Source organism: Gigantopelta aegis, chromosome 4, assembly GCF_016097555.1.
Source record: "Gigantopelta aegis isolate Gae_Host chromosome 4, Gae_host_genome, whole genome shotgun sequence".
NCBI classification, from domain to species: domain Eukaryota; kingdom Metazoa; phylum Mollusca; class Gastropoda; order Neomphalida; family Peltospiridae; genus Gigantopelta; species Gigantopelta aegis.
Window position 1 is genome coordinate 96,910,678 of NC_054702.1, and position 15,099 is coordinate 96,925,776.

Here is a 15,099-nt window from a genome sequence, read left to right on the forward strand (position 1 = left end):
TGGCCAAAATATAGAACTTTCGTGTTGCTTTCGTTGCACATGTGGTAATTTTCGACGTCTTCTGTTTTGTGAGTGTCTAAAATAATTCATGTCAGAATCCAGCCTGGAAGTTTTTGTGATGATCTCTAGCTTAAAGCCGAAGATCTCCGAAGTCCTAAAGCTTAAATTTTTCTTTTACCGCAGCTATCAGACAACCAGTTGTCCTGTCGATAGATCCGTACACATATAATGGACGCAAAATACATTGGACACATATAAGCGAAATAATTTCCATAGTAACTGGATCAATACTGAGGTAGGCGTGTTAGTATGTCTGTAAGCTGACATGTCTCTGCAGTCGGATGTGTCATTTATTTAATCAAGTATAAGTCAAAAAGCATTTTAATTGCTAATGTTAGGTCTACAGCTACCAGAACAGTGGTTTGCATTCGGAATCAACGCAGATGTCACCAGAGCAAAAGTCATCTTTGACAACAAGGATATTGATCTCGTTTCTCGGTGTTTACGGTCGCATCATTAAAAGGATTTTATTACTTTATCATCTGTATCATTTATTAATTAATCACTGACTTGAAGGCATTGGTTGATCCTAGGTGAAGGGCGAATTGCCAATATCTCGTATATGCATGACATGCCTTCAACGTGTTGTGGTGATTTTTCACAAGCATGACAAGACAAAAATGATCATTAGCTTCGATCATAAATGTTCTGTCATTCTGTGTGCGTATGCATGAGTGTGTATATGTGTGTGTGAGAGAGAGAGAGAGAGAGAGAGAGAGAGAGAGAGAGAGAGAGAGAGAGAGAGAGAGAGAGAGAGAGAGAGAGAGAGAGAGAGAGATCGACTTCAGGGGTTTAGAAAGTTTGTTTTGTTTAATGACACCATCATTGATTAATTAATAATCGGCTATTGGATGTCAAACATTTGGTAATTCTGACACGTAGTCATCAGAGAAAACCCGCTACATTTTTCCTAATGCAGAAAGGGATCTTTTATATGCACTTTCCCACAGACAGGAAAGCACATACAACGGCCTTTGACCAGCTGTGGTGCACTGACTGGAACGAGAAAACCCCAATCAGTTGAATGGATCCACTGAGGTGAATCGATCATGCGACGCAAGCACCTCAAGCGAGCACTTAACCGACCGAGCTAAATCCCACCCCAGGGATGTAAAATGCATCAAAGTGAAGGCGATAAACGTTATTCCCAAACACTTGTTGCGCGTCCAAATTTGTAAGAACTAAAGCCCTGTCGTGTGCGCGTGTTACACATATAGTACACAGGCACACGTGGTATACATACTTACCAAACATTTTCAGAGATACTTAACAGTACACTATGTTTTGTGCAAACAAAGCAAAGTGAAAACTGAGTCAATAATGTTGTGATTGAATGTCAAATCGATTTTTTCCTGTTCATTGTTAATGTATCCGAATTCCATTAACGACAATACAGTACAAGGTACTTACATTTCATACTTGAGTAGAATAAAATGTAATTTATTGATATTAAACTAATTGTGTTAAGTAAACCTAATGTGCCGCAGATGCACAAATCACTTCCCTAAACATCAACAAACTGAACAGACGACGAACGTATCGAAAATTACGATTTACATATATGTTTTCCCAGAGAGAAGCAAGGACATGTCCTGGTATTACTTTCCCAAAGGAAGCTTTTATCGATTGTTTCCGTTTGGTACAGTCATACCAGAGCACAAACAACAATGAAAGTTTGTTTTGTTTAACGACACCACTAGAGCACATTGCTTTATTAATCATCGGCTATTGTATGTCAAACATTTAGTAATTTTGACATATAGTCTTAGAGAGGAAACCCGCTACATTTTTCCAGTAGTAGAAAAGGATCTTTTATATGCACCATCCCACAGACAGGATAGCATATACCACGGCCAACTGGACATGAGCCCCAAGTTCATCCAGCAAACGGTTCGCTAACGTTCGCGAACTATTTGATTGGTTCCCGACGTACCATTTGGTTTACCGTGAAGCGCATAAACCTGACTTTTTTCTGCTCAGTTGGCTGAACTTAGCACAGCGCACAGATTTGTTATATTACACCGGCCTCGGTGGCACAGTTGGTTCGCACCCCGGTACCGGCTCCAACCCAGAGCGAGTTCTTAAGGGCTCAATGGGTAGGTGCAAGGCCACTACACCCTCTTCTCTCTCACTAACCACTAGCCAACTAACAACTAACCCACTGTCATGGACAGACAGCCCAGATAGCTGAGGTGTGTGTCCAGGATAGCGTGCTTGAACCTTAATTGGATACAAGCACGAATGAAATAAATGCTATATTACGTTTACGACCTACCAGGCTGCTGGAATATCCAGTAAGAAATAGGCGGATGAATACAATATATACAATGCACGTAATGAAATTACGATAATCAATCATTACAAACAAAAAGATTGTTTTGCTTAACGACACCTCTTAGGTCGACCTTAGGTCGTATGCATACCTTCTCTCGCACAGTTATGTCAGTATTGTCGGGGTAGGGGTGGGATATGCGCCGATAAAAAATATTTTACTGGAAACGATAAAAGTTAAAATGGATGTCAAATATTTGGTAAGTTTGGCATATAGTCTTAGAAAGGAAACCCGCTACATTTTTTTTATTGGTACATTGGTAGCAAGGGATCTTTTATATGCACAATCCAACAGACAGGATAGCACATACCACGACATTTGATATACCAGACTGGAACGAGCAATAGGATCGATCCTAGACTGACCACGCATCAGGCGAGCGACTTACCACTGGGTTAGGTCCCGCCCCTCAATCATTACATAAGTAATTTTCTAATTCTAATAAATATTGCGAAAATCTATAGCAGGAAGTGGATTGCTTCTTGAATCATCTTCAAATATCTTCGCAACCCAGCGGTCGTACTCCGTACCGACTTTCCATAACATTATGGAGGCGCGTGTGCAGAGGAGGGGTTCGGGGGGGGGGGGGGGGACGACCCCCGTGTTTGATAGATCCGCGTGGCAGCCTGCTAATGTAATCAAAATACTTTCAACGCGGTACAGTTAAAATTTGTGTTGTTTAACGACACCACTGAAGCACACTGATTTATTAATCATCGGCTATTGGATGTCAAACATTTCGACATATAGTCTTAGAGAGGAAATCCGCCACATTTTTCCATTAGAAGCAAGGGATATTTTATATGCACCATCCTATAGAGAAGATAGCACACACCACGGCCTTTGATATACCATTCGTGATGTGCTAGCTGGAACGAGAAATAGCCCAATGTGCCCACCGACGGGGATCGATCCCAGACCGACCGCACATCAAGCGGACGCTTTACCACAGGGCTACGTCCCGCCCTTAATGTTAAATACGAGGTACAGAGACGGGATCTAGCTCAGTCGGTAGAACGTTTGCATGAGATGCATGCGTCGTGGGATCGAATCACATCAGTGGACCCATTCTTTGATTAGGTTTTTCCCAGTTTCCCATTTGTAACTGGCCGTGGAATGTGCTATCCTGTGTGTGGTAAAATGCATACAAAATATCTTTTGCTGCTAATATAAAATGTTACGGTTTTTTTCTAAGACTTAATGTCAAAAATTACAAAATGTTTAACATCCAATAGCCGATGATTAATAAATCAGTCTGCTCTAGTGATATCGTTAAACAAAAACAAACGTTTAACTTCAAAGTAGTACCGGAAGTCGTATATCGATTTTTTGAAAACTACATTTGCAGTACATATTAATAAATAAAAAACAAATGAAAAAAGATAATACATTGAAAAAACCCCATTAAGGCCGACCATTTTGTTCTAGGTACCTATTCTTATTGCCTCACGTTATTACAATGCTTAAACTGTTTTTACAATGGTTAGACTATTTTTGTTCTATTTTTCATTTCGTAGAAATTCATACGCTTTGAATTAAAACCATTTGTTTCCTCGGCAATTCCATTTTAACTGTACATAAAGCCACCAAATAAGTGAAAAAATATCTATGACAAATACATGCAAACATGCAGTAGAATAGAATCGATACACATAATCACAGCAACCAAGACATATGCACCACCATTATGTATACTGAGAGGCGTAAATAACGCAATGGGTATTTCACTGAATAATCTCTTATAGACATGTCAAATCACATATATTAAGTATGCGGACAAATAACATATTCGTAATAATTGTAAGTGCATGTGTATTGCCTGCTCTCATCTCCTATAAAAGCAACCATTTTTTGTGTGTTTTCTGTCTGTTTTTAATATGCCATGGTAAGTAATGTTAACAAATTGCTGTTTTATTGTCAAAAAAACCAGTTCTGTTTTTTGTTTAAAACCACATTTTATTTTTAAAATTCCGATTTGACCAATATCTTCCATTGCGTTATTTATGCCTCTCAGTATATATATATATATATATATATATATATATATATATATATATATATATATATATATATATATATATATATATATATATATATATATATATATGTATATATGTATGTATGTATGTATGTATGTATGTATGTATGTATGTATGTATGTTAAAAAAAACAAATTGCCAAAATGTGGTTCGCTTGCACCAACACCCCCTTCCCAACCCCGATGACATAAAATAAAGTAATATTAAAATAACTAATATACACTTTGCTTCATTACAAGCAAAACTAATTCGCCTACCATCTCTGGAATAACAGTTATTGAGTACCGTTATAAGCGATATTTGTCCTATAACTAACTCATAATATCCATGTCATAAACACATTTGATACTTACAATTCTTACATACCCGTTGGTGAGAACATTATTCGTTATTTTTGATAACACATACTTGTTAACACATATACGTGTGATAACATTTTACAGACACATGACTGGCTGCACCTAGGTGATGACCAGGTCACCACTGTCATACCATCCATTGGAAAAACACGGTAGAAATGGATCACTAGATGTGACGTACAACGTAACTATACGCACTAGAGCCGTACATAGGTTTTAGATGGAAAAGGCGTTTAAATTTATTTTAAAACTGTTTTCTGAAGATATGTAAGAAATAAAATACTACATTCGTGTCCGTTAGATACCATTTATCTTATAACTCGTTGTTTAAAAACGTATCCAACTCGCTTTCGCTCGTTAGATATGTTTTTAAACAACTCGTTCTAAGACAAACGGTATTTGACGGCCGCCCATGTAGTATTCTCTATATAAACAACTCATTGTAAGATAAACAGTATCTAACGGCCGCTCATGTAGTATTCTCTATATAAACAACTCGTTGTAAGATAAACAGTATCTAACGGCCGCTCATGTAGTATTCTCTATATAAACAACTCGTTGTAAGATAAACAGTATCTAACGGCCGCTCATGTAGTATTCTCTATATAAACAACTCGTTGTAAGATAAACAGTATCTAACGGCCGCTCATGTAGTATTCTCTATATAAACAACTCGTTGTAAGATAAACAGTATCTAACGGCCGCTCATGTAGTATTCTCTATATAAACAACTCGTTGTAAGATAAACAGTATCTAACGGCCGCTCATGTAGTATTATCTATGTATCGTCCTTCACAAGGCGTACTATCCTAGAAGCAGAATATAGAGAATTTCAAGTGTCGTTTGCATTTGTAATAATAATAAGCTTTCGTAAATAATCAGCTGCACAACAAACACCGAACCTTCATGGAAACCATTAATCAAATAATAATGACATATTATCTTACTGCAGGCAAGTGTACGTATGTGTGTGTGTGTGTGTGTGTGTGTGTGTGCGTACGTGTGTGTGTACGTGTGTGTGTGTGTGTGTACGTGTGTGTGTATGTGTGCGTACGTGTGTGTACGTGTGTGTGTGGCGTCTAGACTATCGCGAACGAAGTTTATAAGGGGGTTAGACATGCTTCCCCGGAAAATATATTGAAAAAAAGAGAAGATACGCGTTGGCATTTTCGAAAGTGGCCATGATCAGACCAAAACGAGATCAAATTATTTTTAAAGGAATCCTCTTATTATTTTTCAATATCCATAAATGTATGATGTATGGAATAAGTACAGTATACATTTTAAAGGGTTTTTTCTTAATATAATGATAACTTTGTAGCCATTCTGCCAGAAAAATAGATTATAAATTGGTGGGTTTTTCAGTGTTGGATGGAAATAGCTAATTAATTAATTAATTATTACACAGAACATTTGTGGAGAGGTATTTACTGATGCCTGTTTACCAATCACCTCATTTATTGAATAAATATTGAAAAACCCAAAAGACCGCAAAGAGAGAGAGACGAAACACTGAATAAATCAGGAATCGTAAGACGTTACCATATGTATTATCTTCATTCGGCGGATTGTCTCGCTTATTAAATGATGACGGGTAGTTTACCAAGAGACAAGACAAAGATGGTTGAAATATTACAGACGTCGATCAACAATGGAAAATGCTGTATTGTCCAATATAAACTAGCTGTTCTTCATAGTCCTTAATGATCAGAGCCCCGTTCCACGAATTTATTTTAACACTAAGACCACCTTAAATTCATAGCTGCCTCCTGTAACCGTATGCACTTGAGGTGATCTTAGAGGTAAGATCGCTTCGAGGAGACTTTGTCACGTCTTTCTCAGACAGAACAGATGTAAGCTACATGATTCCAGATCAAAAAGACCAAGTCTACACAGGAAAAGACGCAATTAAAAATAGCTCCTACTCAACCAAACTAATAATTAATGCTGGTTATATTCTAAATAATGACATATCCTGAGACTCCTTCAACGAGAAATATGGTGTAACAAAAAAGCTCTATCAAAATAACATGATTCATCAAAGCGACACTCTGGCTAAATTCTTGTGTCAAGTGTGAAAATCTAGAGCACCTATGAGACGGTGTCAACAGAATCTGATGTCTATCCACTTGAAGAAGAAAACTATAACATTATTAAACTTTGAACATTCATTTATAAAAACACGACTTGTGCAGGTAATGAATGTACAACGTTCCCAAAGAACACAGACAAAATTACCAGAAAAACCCCCAATACAATGAAAGGAAATTATCAGGCTTTTTCTAGTAGTCGCTTCGAATAGCAACTGACATTACTGACAGACGCTACATAATCACTAGTTCTGAAGAAAACCTAGCCTGCTGTATTTCGCAAGCAACAAAAAAACACCTTGAAACCCGTTAAGTGAAGATTTTAACCATATTCAACATAAAACAGAGTACTTTGTACACATATTGTGTGTATCACGCACATACTATTGAAAAGCGCAGACTTGAAGAGTCATAACTGATAGTTTGTCACGTCCTCAAACATACTCCCAATAACTGTTGCTTTCAACCAATCTACACCTAATCAAACTCAGAAATGTACAGAACTTCCCTGCAAATTACAGCACCTTTGGTCTGACAACTGTGCATCACATTTTAAAAGCAAATTTTGCTTTCATCATCGGACCAAGATCGATCGTAATCTAATCTAATAGCGCAGTGGCTTGACTATGAAAGCCACCATGGAAGGAGACCACTAATAGTCTTGATAGTGGTGTTAAGACCACGGTGGACGCCACTAATAGTTATCATTTCTGCCAATAATTTCATATAATTTACCGATAATGTTGTCCTTCCGGTTGAAGATGCATGCAGGTGATATACGTTAAGAGGACTGTGTCTTAACAGACGATTTCTCTTGCAGTGTTATACAAAATAATAATGTTAACAATAAATAAACCAAATGAATGCAAATTAATTGTTACAGATTTTTATTTTAAATAACGTATTAAATGAATTACTGACATCCAATAGCCAATAATTAATAAATCAATGTGCTCTAGTGGTGTCGTTAAACAAAACAAACTTTTAATTAAATGAATTGAGTTGTTTCTTAACGTGCTTCCGTCACCTACCCCCCCCCCCCCCCCCCCCCCCCCCCGGTCACTCGGAGATTGGGTTAATACTTATTTTTGTTTTCCCGATTATGTATCTATATACAGTTTACTAACATAGATAAATTTACACGTATGAATGGAGTAATTAAAGGCTGGAAAAAATCTTGACTTTGCGACAGTAACATTGCTGAGGAATGTTCCAGAAGTATTGATATTAAATATATTTAAAAATTATATTTACCTTGCAAAAAAGAAAAGTTCGTTTTGTTTAACGTCACCGGTAGAACACATTCATTAATTAACCATCGGCTGTTGCATCTATCCTGAGTTTTCTGAAATTGTCAAGATGTTGTTGATTAACACATACATTTTAATCTTCCACCCCACTCCTTATTTCCCATCCTCATCTCCACCCAAATATAATGCCATGCACATATCCATGCATACTGGTATGTATTCTTCTTATAACCAAGCGATTACCAAACGATAAATAACACTTTCAACTTTTCTATCTTTTTTTTCTTTCTTATAAAATTAAGGTTCAAGCACGCTATCTTAGGCACACACCTCAGCTATTCGGGCTGTCTGTCGAGGACTGACGGTTAGTTGTTAGCTAGAGAGAAGTCGGTATATATAGTGGCCTTTCATCTACCCACCGAGTTGTTAAAACTAGCTCTAGGTGGGAGCCGGTACCGGGATGCGAACACAGTAACTGCCAGCCTTATGTCCGATAGTTTAACCACTATGTCACCAACGCCAGTATTCTTCAGCTTTTGTCAGTAATGATAATTTATATAAGTTCAGGTGCTCCACTGTTTTGTCCTTCCTGAATTAAAAAGCTTCTCCGGTGGTAAACACACAGCTGCACTTCCAGGACAATTAATTACATCGGATTTACGGTAATGCATGCTGATGTGTATAAACAAAACATTCAGATAAAGGTTAATGGGATTTTAACATCTGGGATTATTTACAACAACTGTTAAGCAAGTACACGTAGATTAAAACTAGTGCTTTGATTTGTGTCTCACAGACAAAAGAGGACGTTTGTTTAGATAAAATAAAATACACAATCGTAATTCCTTTTAAGTTGATATAAATGTCAATTATTAAATGACAATTTATATGTTTTTACTGATAAAAACAACTAGAACTTAGCAAGTCTGGCACATTGTTGTAGTCCAAGACAAATATGAAATTGCACCATAAGGGGTGTGATACTGCTTTAAAACTAAATGTTGAAATGATCCTATAAATACTGAAGATCAAATCTGAACGTTATCCGTGATCAAGACCGAACATCTGCACAATGCAGAGTCGAAATAGTGGTTGATTCCATGGATCTGTATCAATTGCCTTGTTTATAGGAGGACAGCCCCTCTCAAGGAGATCCTTTGCTGGAGATTTCATCCCCTTTGCACCGCCACAAAGAGGACTGCCACTCCCATACTAGTTTACTAAATCAAAACTAGCTCAGAGATCATTGGAACGAATATAGCTATGATAACATGCACTCTTGAATCACTGTCACAATATTGATATATTATTATGCGTTCACGAAGGTGAGTATATCCTGCCCCACCAACAAAGCTGTCAAGTTATGGCTGCCTTTTAAAAGTAAAATAAAGTTAATTAAATTAAATAAACAAATACATTTTTAAAACAAAACAAATAAATAATCTGAAATCAGATAAAAAGCCCCAAAATGACATCCCTAATAAGACTTAAAAAACCCATAACCATAGCCACCAAAACGCCTTTTTAGACCCCAAGATTATCATATACATGTACATGTATTTACAATTCATCTATAGTTAAAACATGTGTATACATGTCTCTCTTAACAAGTTATGTACTCTGCAGAGTCGTAGCTGGCATAAAGGTGGTGTGCAAGCAATGAGTAATAAGTGGGGGTGGGAGGAGAGAGACTTTAGTACACTGATTTACCTCAACATTTGGGGGAGAGGTTGAGGGGTTGGCGAGAGTTGTTCAATTGTTATTGTTGTTATTTCTGTTTCTTTTTTATTTGATTTTAAAAATTGTAAATGATATGACAGCTACGCCTCTGCTCACAACCTTAAAATAAAATGATTTAGTTTTATTTGCATGGCCGGTTCTCGCAGTCTACCATCCATAAACATATTTAATTTAGGTACACCCTTTCCCTACCCAAACTATGAAACAATCATAACACCAAAATATCAATACATAGTCCATCGTATATAAATTTGATCTCTATATTTGTTTACTGCAGTATGTTGATTGACAGATGAAATGTGCTACATTGTGGATTTTCCAAGGTAGCTTAATTAAACCATTACAACCATTAAAGGCATTATGGAGGGTTAATCAATACTAGACTTAAATTACCATTGTGCTCAGCGTCATAAACGTGTTTGCTTCGTGCTCCGGTACCATAAACAGTGACATGGTTTCTAGTTTCGAACTATGGTATAGTTTTCGTGACCAGTCGGCTATGAAGTATTCGATATATTGTAATATGAAAGGAACTTTGTTGTATACAGTTTAAATATTTAAATATTAGTATTTAGAATTCAATTAATTTTCCTTCCAGGTCTTTGAGAATTGAAAAACGGATATTTTTTTTTTAAAAAAATCAGGTGACACATTTCTTTTTCTGTTCATTTTTACATAAACCGTCATAACTAAGACAAATTCTTTATATACGACCTTGTGAACCATGTCCTAAATTTAATGCGCGAAGAAAAGAAAAAATACGTCACGCACAATTAGAAATATGTGAGCCCAATTTCGCCTACCCGTGTCCTCCGATGTGCCTCTAATAACTTTTCACCGTTATACCTAATCGATGTTGTTGCTTAATGAAAGATTAATGATATCTCGCTACTGCACGACTTCTTGTAACGATCGCTTTGTAGCATACGATTTTCGTCTCATCTAATTTTATGTTGTGTTAAAGTCACTAACCCTAGTTCCCAATGTACGGTAATTAGAAAGAATGGCATACAAATAGATATATAGATAGACAAATAGATAGATGGGTGGGTGGATGGACGGACGGACGGACGGACGGACGGACGGACAGATAGATAGATAGATAGATAGATAGATAGATAGGACATATAGATAATTTCTGTCCTCCCATAAAACAATGGAATTGCAAATTAATTTACAATAGGCCCTATAACTAATACAACAATAATAATAATATAGACAAACACTCAAAGACAGACATATATGCTAATATAATTTTCTTTCTAATGTTATTTAACCACAGTGTTAGTCGTGTTACTGTTGAAAAAGAACATCCCATTTTGGCACCGTATAGCTAACCGTTAACAATATTTTCTCCATCACTTTATAATTAAATTTCTGTTACATTCATTACAACGTAACGTCATCCGATTGGTCCAGACGTAGCAACGGGAGTTTGTTAATTTTTCGATGAACGCAAAAATTACGTCGTCAGGGAACGTCATATGTGATGACGTCATTTTATATGGGCAAGTTATCTTATCATTGGCATACGGACTTCCATTTGTGTAGGGGGCGGGCTGATTTTTGCCCGAATTAAACAATAAAAGTGCTGGAATCTGGGTTACAACGTTTATTCATATTAGCATTTTCTATTTAAAAATAGCTTTCAGGAGAAAAAAAAAGTCATACCAGTCTTCATGAATTTCTCAAAAGCCTTTGACAAGGTCTGGAAAGGTGTACTCCTGCTGAAGCTGCTGAATGCAGGAATAGCAGGCAAAATATACAGCTGGATCAAGTGTTACCTGCAACACCGAACAGCCAAAGTAAAATTGAATGGATGTCTGAGCCACCTCACAAAGCTCAAACAGGGTGTACCACAAGGTAGTGTCATATCTCCAACTCTCTTCACAGTCTTCATCAATGCTATCACTGAAAATCTGTCCAAACATGTCTACAGGGCACTCCATGCAGATAATCTCGCAATCCGGAATGCAGCAGAAAACACCAACACTGCCACAATCCGCATGCAAGATGTTTTGAATTCCATCAGCAAATGGGCATCAAACTGGTCACTGTAAACAGCAAAAAGACTGCAGCCACATGTTTCTCTCTCTCTCTACTACAAAGGAAACTTTCAAGTTGACTGTCAGTGGAAAAGAGCTACACCAGGAGAACACCCCGACTTATCCCGGAGAACACCCCGACTTATCCCGGAGTCAAGCTAGACAAACGGTTAACGTGGAACCCACACATAAAAGAGGTTGAGAACAGAGCCAAAAAAAGTCTATTTCATGAAAAAGTTGGCAGGCACCAAATGGAGAGCAAACAGCAAGATCCTACAACAAGTGTACACAGGAGCTGTCAGACCTGTTATGGAATACGGATCATCAGCCTGGGCAACCGCTGCAAAAACCAACACCAACAGACTGACAAAAATACAGAACACAGGAATGCGCCTTATAATAGGTGGCATGAAAACCACTCCAATCAGTGCACTGGAACAGTCAACAGTACTGCTGCCACTAGACACATGAACAGAGGAGAAACTCTTAATCACGGCCGAGAAACTAAATAGGTTTCCATCTAACCCAGCACATCAACAACTCCAAGAGCGAACAAAAACCGTTTAAAACGAAGCAGCATAAACCATCTTGCCAGACAGCTTGGGCACACATACTCTGATATCCTACCAATGACATCTGGAGAACGGAAACCCTTGAATCATAGGTGTAGAGGAGGATTGGACAACATCATCAAAAGACATAACCATTGTAGAGGATGTTCCAGGAATCACCAGGAAGGGAGAACAGTCCGATGCCATCCTGATGAATGTCCATGTCAAACAGGACCACAGTCCCCAGAGCACATCCTGCAATTCTGCCCTCTCTATGATGAAGCCAGGATAAAGCACTGGTCGAACGGAGTAACACTGGCTGTCAAGCTTTGGGGTTCCAAAGACGACTTGACAGAGACAGCGTTTTTTATCACCACAACCGGACTCCAAATCTAAAGCATGATCAACTATAGCTTGAACGCAGAAGAAGAAGAATATTAGCATTACTGCCAAACAGCTATATAGGGTTGCATCACCACACATTTTTACATTTCTAATAGTTTGCGGATTATTTTTTTGATTCAATGAACGTAAAAGAAATAACAGACAATACTTAAATAAACAGGATCAACAATATTAATGCATTCCCTAGTTTAAAAAAAACAAATAAAAAAAAACAACAACAAATAAATAAAACGTCTTCTGAACATAACTTTGCAAATAATTCAACATCTAGTAAGTCGTATAGCAAATAATTCAGCATCTAGTAAGTAGTATAGCAAATAATTCAACATCTAGTAAGTCGTATAGCAAATAATTCAGCACCTAGTAAAAAAAAAGAAATGTTTTATTTAACGACGCACAGATTTTGAGAGGAAACCCGCTGTCGCCACTACATGGGCTACTCTTTCCGATTAGCAGCAAGGGATCTTTTATTTGCGCTTCCCACAGGCAGGAATGCACAAACCATGGCCTTTGTTGAACCAGTTATGCATCACTGGTCGGTGCAAGTGGTTTACACCTACCCATTGAGCCTTGCGGGGCACTCACTCAGGATTTGGAGTCGGTATCTGGATTAAAAATCCCATGCCTCGACTGGGATCCGAACCCAGTACCTACCAGCCTGTAGACCGATGGCCTAACCACGACGCCACCGAGACCGGTTCAGCACCTAGTAAGTCGTATAGCAAATAATTCAGCATCTAGTAAGTCGTATAGCAAATAATTCAGCATCTAATAAGTCGTATAGCAAATAATTCAGCACCTAGTAAGTCGTATAGCAAATAATTCAGCACCTAATAAGTCGTATACCCTATTAAACAAAATAGTTTTTCTTTCATATTTAATGGACATGACAGGAAAATATTCTTTTAAAATTATATCATGAGCAACTGTATATGTGCTAGATACACATTAGTTTGACTGTAACAGAAATGAACCAAGATTAGTAATGGGTATTGCCGAAATTTTTGTATTGTGATATATTGCGATTCAGGAACCAGAATTGCGTTACGTACAACGATATAATGAGAAGACTAATTCTCAATTATTACAATTTATAAAGTGCTCTAATTTCAAGTACATTTTGTATAACTTAATATACTGATATACTAGTCAATCAAGATTTAGTTGCTTTATTTTGTTGGAAGACAAAAACATAAGCAGAAATAACTTGGCACAAATCTTGTGTGGTACTTGATTAGTAAATTAACTTGTACATGATTGTTAGGTTTCATGTCACCATTCGGTTTTCGCTTTCGTTCCGAAATTAATGTTTCTTTTCTTAAACTGGTAGTTTGTGTTTGAAAATATTATTCATCTTGAGGTTTTTTTTAAAAACCCAACTCCCCCCCCCCCCCCCCCCAAAAAAAAAAAAACACACACAAAAACCAAAAAACCAAAAAACAACACACACAAACAAAAACATAGGCTGTTTGGTGACTAAAATGACATATTAAAATATTTTTTTAATTTTAAGACCGTCAGTATCTGTAAAAACAAGGTGTTTGTTGTCATCCTAATATTTGTAATAACCCAAACCGGATTTTTCCTCCCAATAATTAAATAAGTATGAACAAATTTCAGGATGGTTCTTTTAACATTGTATCAAGTGTGAATATTGTTTACTTGACATAAAGATAGAATTACAAACATAGTCGTCTATGGCATCACACAAATTATGCTGGGGTGTTGTTAAACATCTATTATGTTCTGTTATATTCCATTCTATTCTATTCTATTCTATTCACACAAATTATATTTAAGGCGGGATTTAACTCAGTCGGTTGAGTGCTCGCTTGAGGTGCTTGCGTCTCAGGATCGAACCACCTCGGTGGATCCATCGAACTGATTGGGGGTTTTCTCGTTCAAACAAGTACACAACAATTGACAAATGCAGTGGTATGTGCTATCCTGTCTGTGGGAAAGTGTATATAAAAGATCCCTTGCTGCATTAGGAAAAATGTAGCGGTTTTCCTCTGATAGTCCGATAGCAAAAGCCCCCTTTTTTGCCTGACCCATAATTCTCTGACATAGTTTTTTTTCTATGTTGAATATTAACCATTGGAGTGTATATAAAGATATCCAGGGTGATGTGGACTCGTCACTCTTGAGCAATTTTAATTATTCAACATGGTCGCCACAGACGGACAAATACATCGAAAATACTTTAGTGTCAGTGCATTTTCAACTAT